We start from the raw sequence: 6127 nt of genomic DNA, 5'->3' as shown, positions 1-6127 counted from the left end.
CAGGGAAGGAGCTCAAGGCAGGAACCTGGAGGCAGGAATTGATGCAGAGGTAGGTCATGGAGGGGTGCTGCTTACTGGCTTGCTCCTCATGGCTTGCTCAGCCTGCTTTCTTATGACACCAAAGACTACCAGCCCATGAGTGATACCACCTACAATGACTTGGGCCTTCTCACGCAAATCATCAATAAATAATATGCAACACAGGCTTAGCACAGGGCAATCTGGTGGGGACATTTTCTCAATTGAGGCTCCCAGTGACTTTCAAAATGGATCTAACTGTGTCAAGTTGACTATATAAAACTAGGCAACATGTGTACCTACATGTTTATAATTATTGAAAAATTTTTTCTCTAAATAAATGTGCCAATCATATGCCCATTTTGACAGACTGATAGATGTGAACTGATATTTTATTTTAAGTTGCACTTAAGTCAGAAAGCCTTTTTGTGTGTTTGTAGCATGTCAGCCCTTGTTTCTATCCCTTGCTCATTTTTCTATTGGAATATGTTTCTCCCTCCTCTTGCAGATTCATATTAATTGTCTGAATTATGTGTATTCATACTTTATGCATGCTAATTTTATATGTTATTGTTTTAGGTTATCCACCTTGTAAATACTCTTTGCCCTAATCTTTAGATTGTCTTTTACCCTTTGTTTTTTGACCACATGCCAGTTGGTTTTGGTCAGTTTGTCACAAGTCTAGAGTTATCTGGAAAAAAGAAACATCAACTAAGAAAGTGACTCCATCAGATCGGCCAGTAGACAAGCCTGCAGGGCATTTTCTTGATTGTTGGGGTGGGGCAGCTCTCTGTGGGTGGTGCCAATTCTGGGCAGGTGGTCCTGCAGTGTAAAAGAAAACAGGCTGGGTGAGCCAGGGGAGCAAGCCAGGAAGCAGTACTCCTCCAGTCTTTTTTTTTTTTAAATCAGTTCCTGCCTCCACATTACTACCTTGAGTACCAGCCTTGACTTCTCTGGATGATGAACTACAAACTATCAGCTGAAATGAATCCTTTCTTCCCAAGTTGCTTTTGGTTGTGATCTTTTTCCCAGTGATAGAAACCCCACAGCAGACATTATTCAGAAGGGTAGAGCTTTTTCTTTCTTTCTTTCTTTTTTTCTTTTCTTTTCATTCCAAGTGAAGAGACTTGAGACTTGAGACTTGGTGTTGCATAGTAATAACTGTTGGGCACTAGATGTCACTTTGTTGCAAAGACTGTTGATGTGAGTCTAAAGCCACAGACATCATATAGCCCTGCTTCTACTAGTCACTGGAAACAATTGGTATTAAAGCAATTTCCCCATGTCAATTAAATGGCTACTTGAATAAGCCAAAGCATTCACTGATGTACACTTAATCACCAACTCCAAGTCCTACTCCAAAATCCAGCACCATCTCCTTAAGTGTGCTCTGTGGAACCACAGTCCAAAGAGTAGGCAAAGTGATATAATACAATTTCAATTAAAAACACGTTTTGTTTTGTTTTGTTTTTAATGCTCAAAATATAGCTGATGGCCAATTTTATATCTCTTTCTTTTCTTAAAATTTCACACTTTCCAGCAGATCTCATGTAATGGCAAGGACTGCCCACAGGTGACATCAGAGCCATCTCCTGAAAGTTGTCTTCTGACTCGCATGCACATGCTGTGGAATGTGTGCATCCCTGACAACACACACACACACAAACACACACACACACACACACACACACACACACACACACACACACACGAGGGGGAGGGACTTACATTTGAAAACAGAAAGATTTTTTTTCTCTCTTTCTTTTTCACTTTTTCAGACAAGGAACCTAGGACGGCCTCAAACTCAAGCTCACAGCAATCTTCATGTATTACTTTTATCTAGCATTTTCTGAGGCTATTGCCTATAGAAACTTTTTTTTTCAAAGCATATAATAGAAATCCAAGGAATATGATGGGATAGGCTTTGACAAGATCTACTTGAAAGCATCCAGCTCGTGTATCCGAGCTGCCTTTCCTGTACTGGACCCTCACCTATACTGTGACATTAACATATAAGAGTAGAAATAGTGACATCAGTCGTGTTGAACTTGAAGCCCTAGTAGATGGCAACTGCGCTAGAGAATATTCTGGTTTGCTTTTCTTTGGCAAAAAAACAAAAACACAAACAAACAAACAAGAACTTAGTAAAGAAAGATTTTATTTGGTTTACACTTTCAGGTCAAAATTCATGACTGAAGGAAATCCAGGCAGGAACTTTCCAAGAAATCACAAACAGACTGACAAACAGACAAAGAAAGTGCTGCTCACTGACTCACTCACCTGGTATTTTTATGCAGTGCAGGCCCATCTGCAAGGGGACAGTATCAGGAACAGTGAGCTAGGCCCACATCAATTAGCAGTCAAGATAACCCCTGCAGGCAAATCTGATTTCGGGCAACTCCTCAACTGAGGGGCCTTCCTCCCAGCTATCTCTAGATTGTGCCAAGTCACAGAGTAGAAATAATTGGGCTAACTTAGTGCCTTGACAGGGTTCGGTGAATTGCTGCATTTCCCCTTTCTATACGTGGGCATCTACTAAAAAGCTGAAAGTGACCACGGTGTGAAGGTTGGAGCTGGGTTTTTCATCCTGGAGGATAAGAAATGGCTGTTTGGCAGGGTCTGTCTCTCAGATAGGGGTTCAGAATCGTGAGGCTAGAGACAGGAATGCAGAGTTTGGACATCTGCTAGGATCATCATTTCCTTTCTCTGGACTTGAATTCAGAATATAGAAATATGGAATATAGTTAGGAACATAGTATGAAAGTTCAGAGCCGGAGCCTCCAACTCCAGAGCAAGGCATCTTTCTGAGCCAGAAGCAAGAGGCAGATTAAAAAACAAAACAAAACAAAACAAAACAAAACAAAAATACAAACAAAACAAAACAAAACAACACACATATTTTTTATACATTTGAATTTTGAGCAAATTTGTGTGCTATTCAAAATCTTAATTAGTGACATTAAGAATAGATGCTTAGACTTTACTTCGTGAGTCAACACAGATCCCAATGTGTCTCTGACTCAAAGCTGTGGCAAGTAAAAGAAGTGGAAAATTCATGTGTGGAAGGGCCCCTCCTAATACTGAGAGGGCACAGAATTCCAAGTTATACATTCAAAATGTTGCAGATACGTAAGTTGTTATTAGAAAAAATGGCAATAAACCAGGCATGGTGGGTCACACCTGAAATCCCAGCACTCTGAAGGCAGAGGCAGGTGGATTACTGTGAGTCCAGCCTGGTTTACAAAGGGAGTCCAGGACAGTGAAGGCTACACAGAGAAACCCTGTCTCAAAAAAACAAAGCAAATAAACAGAAACAAATAAACAAAATGGCAATAAATACAAAAGGACATGGTGCCTACATTGTTATTTAAACTGTTAGGAATGTTAGTGGATTTTTTTCATTTGAATTTTCTACTTTACTAATCTTAGTATATATTTTTTAATTTTCATTTTTATAATTTCACATGTGTACACTTTTCACTTCCCACATTTCCACCACCTTCAATTTTGAATTCTTTTAAGTGATTTTATTTTTAGATGTTCAAAAATACAGTTTTATTAAGTTGTAGAAGATGTGGCTATAAATTATGATTACTATGTACTCTACAGAGGCTTGTAAATCTCTTGTGTGTGGTAACTGACCAGCCTTTGCTCACAGGGAGGGCAGCTAGAGGAATAGGCTGGCCTGGGCTTAGGTCTTACATTGGCCAATTGCGATTCTCTGACCTTGGGCAATGTTTCTGAATGCCAGTCTCATTCACTTAGTGAGTGAAGAATGGCACTTCCTTTTGCACTCTTTTGTTAATGATGACTTGAGAACCTCTTGGACCTCTGGGCACAGAACCCAGGGTACGGGGACTAAATCCCAAAGATTGCTACTTCCCACTGAAAGTGTGACTCCAAGAATTCTAGCCAAATTGGAGCAATTGCTTCCCTTGAGTCCAGAGTCATCACCAGCCTCTGTAGATGCACAAGTTTCTTAAAGAAAAAGGAAGAAGTATCTCTGAGCACAGGGGTATAGTAAGACAGTTTTCAAGAGAACAGTTCAAGCTTTCCCTTCTGTGCTAAAGTTAAGGAAATAAGGGGACTGTGTGAAAATCAGTTCATTTTCACACAAGAGTTACTATAGTACCTTTTGTGGGGAAGAGACAAAACAATGAAGAGATGAAAGCAAAGCCACTGGTCAGACAAAGTCAAGAGAGGTCCAAGAGGACTTAGGAGATAACATGACCAGAAACACAAATGCTTGTCAAATACACTTAACCCTGGGGGTTAACCTTCAGGATAATCATTTACAATATAAAATTCTTGCTTGGACAGTCTACTCTAAAAAATATGGGCTTTGGGTTAGATTTAGGTTTATGTTTGTTCTTCTTTTCTTTTCTCTCTTTTTCTTTTTTTCTTTTAGGGAAGGCGTTGGAAAAGAGAAAGAGAGTTAGCAATTGCAAACAAGACATTAGGGCTTTGAAGGCCAAGGGGGTTCCCAAGGCTCCCAAGTGCTGAGGCTGAGCTATCAAGTAACATGGTGGTGTCAGGTTTGTTTTCTTGGAAATATTTGAACTAATTTTATCAGCAGCATTTCTCTTGGGCTATTTACTACCTGAATATTTGTCAGGGCCTCTGGAGGAGGCAGCCAAACATGTACATCTGCAGTTCGTGCTATTTGGAGCACAACTTGGGTGGGGGCGTCTCTCTGGTAACAGGGGTGGGGAGCTGACAGTAGATGCTGCTGCGAGAAAGATGGGATTTCAGGAGCTGTCATCAGGATTGCGACGTCTGGTTGCAGTCGATATTTTTCCAAATGCCAGCCACACAAGGATTTAAAAGAATGTGCAAAGAAGCATGTGGCGTGCTCCTCATGAAGCAGAAGCAGGCTGAGTGGCTCGCTTAACACCGCGCCCCCTCCCAGCCAATCAGAAGCCCAGGCACCCTGGCCTCTTCCCTGCAAGGCCTTGGCCACATGCCCTCCCGTACAATTGTGAGGAGATTGGATGAACCACGATGCTATTTAAAGCACTCTTCCATGGCGCTCTTGCAGTTGTAAGATTTCCCAAGAGGCAGTTGCCAAGATTATGCTCTCCCCACTGGCTTTTAATTTGTAAATTCTAATGGGCTCCCCTTTAGATATGGCAGCATAGGTACTTCTCCTTGAGGTGGACCAGAGGCGCTTCCATGGAAATCTTCAATGTACACTCTCTGCCGTAGAAGCGAGATGGTCAAATCCTCTCCCAGTCAGCTATGTAGGTGGCAGAAATTCTGGTTTCAAAAGAGATCTGTTATCACCCATGATCTTACAGGAACTTGAAAGCCACACAACTTTGCTTAAGAGTAAACCACCCTTACAAATGAAACAGAAATAGATCCAGCACGGGGCCATATTTCTTTTTATGTTTTTACCCACCCCGATCGTGCAAACCATGCTGGCAGTCGTCCCAGATGCTTAACACTGCCTTGACACTCTTTTCTCCCCCTCCTGGCAGAACAGCCCTATTTGAATTATTAATTCTAGAACACCCCCCCTCCCTCCCTCTCAACTTAGGAGGCAGACATTACCACCCAATCTGAGCACCAAAAAGTAACCAACACTTTACTAGGAATGTGTGTTATGAATACTATTTTGGCATCCCTTTCAGGAGCAGTACTTCAGAGTCGCTGAAAAGCTCTGCTATGATAAACCTGAACGTGGACTCACTAAGCAGTTACGCTTCACTTGCACAGCGAGCGGCAGCCACCTCTTAAACAAATACCGCAACCGTTCTTCATTAAACTGTCAGTGAGAGTTTCTAAGACAGAAGGACCCAACTGCCTTTCGCTTCCAAATTGTGTATCCCCCCATTCTCTTCTTCAGAGCTCACCATTAGCTGCTGAGCTCAAGGCTAAGCTGAAGCCGCGTATTCCCCTTTCTCACAGATGTTTTGGATGTTGCTGGAAGGTTTGCAGAGCGCAGCCCCAAGAAGCCCAGAACCCAAGACATGCACCATCCCCTGGCCTGCTCTTCCTACACAGCCTCCTGAGAGGTCCGAGTCTCTCCAGCCCTCTTTCTTCTGAGGACTCGGACTGTGCAATGCCATGTGTCCTGCGTGCAGCAGTTCTCCGGTGATGTACCGGA

The sequence above is a fragment of the Acomys minous genome (assembly GCF_964271855.1).
Source record: "Acomys minous genome assembly, chromosome: 1".
NCBI lineage: Eukaryota > Metazoa > Chordata > Mammalia > Rodentia > Muridae > Acomys > Acomys minous.
Note: the sequence above shows the minus strand (reverse complement) of the source record.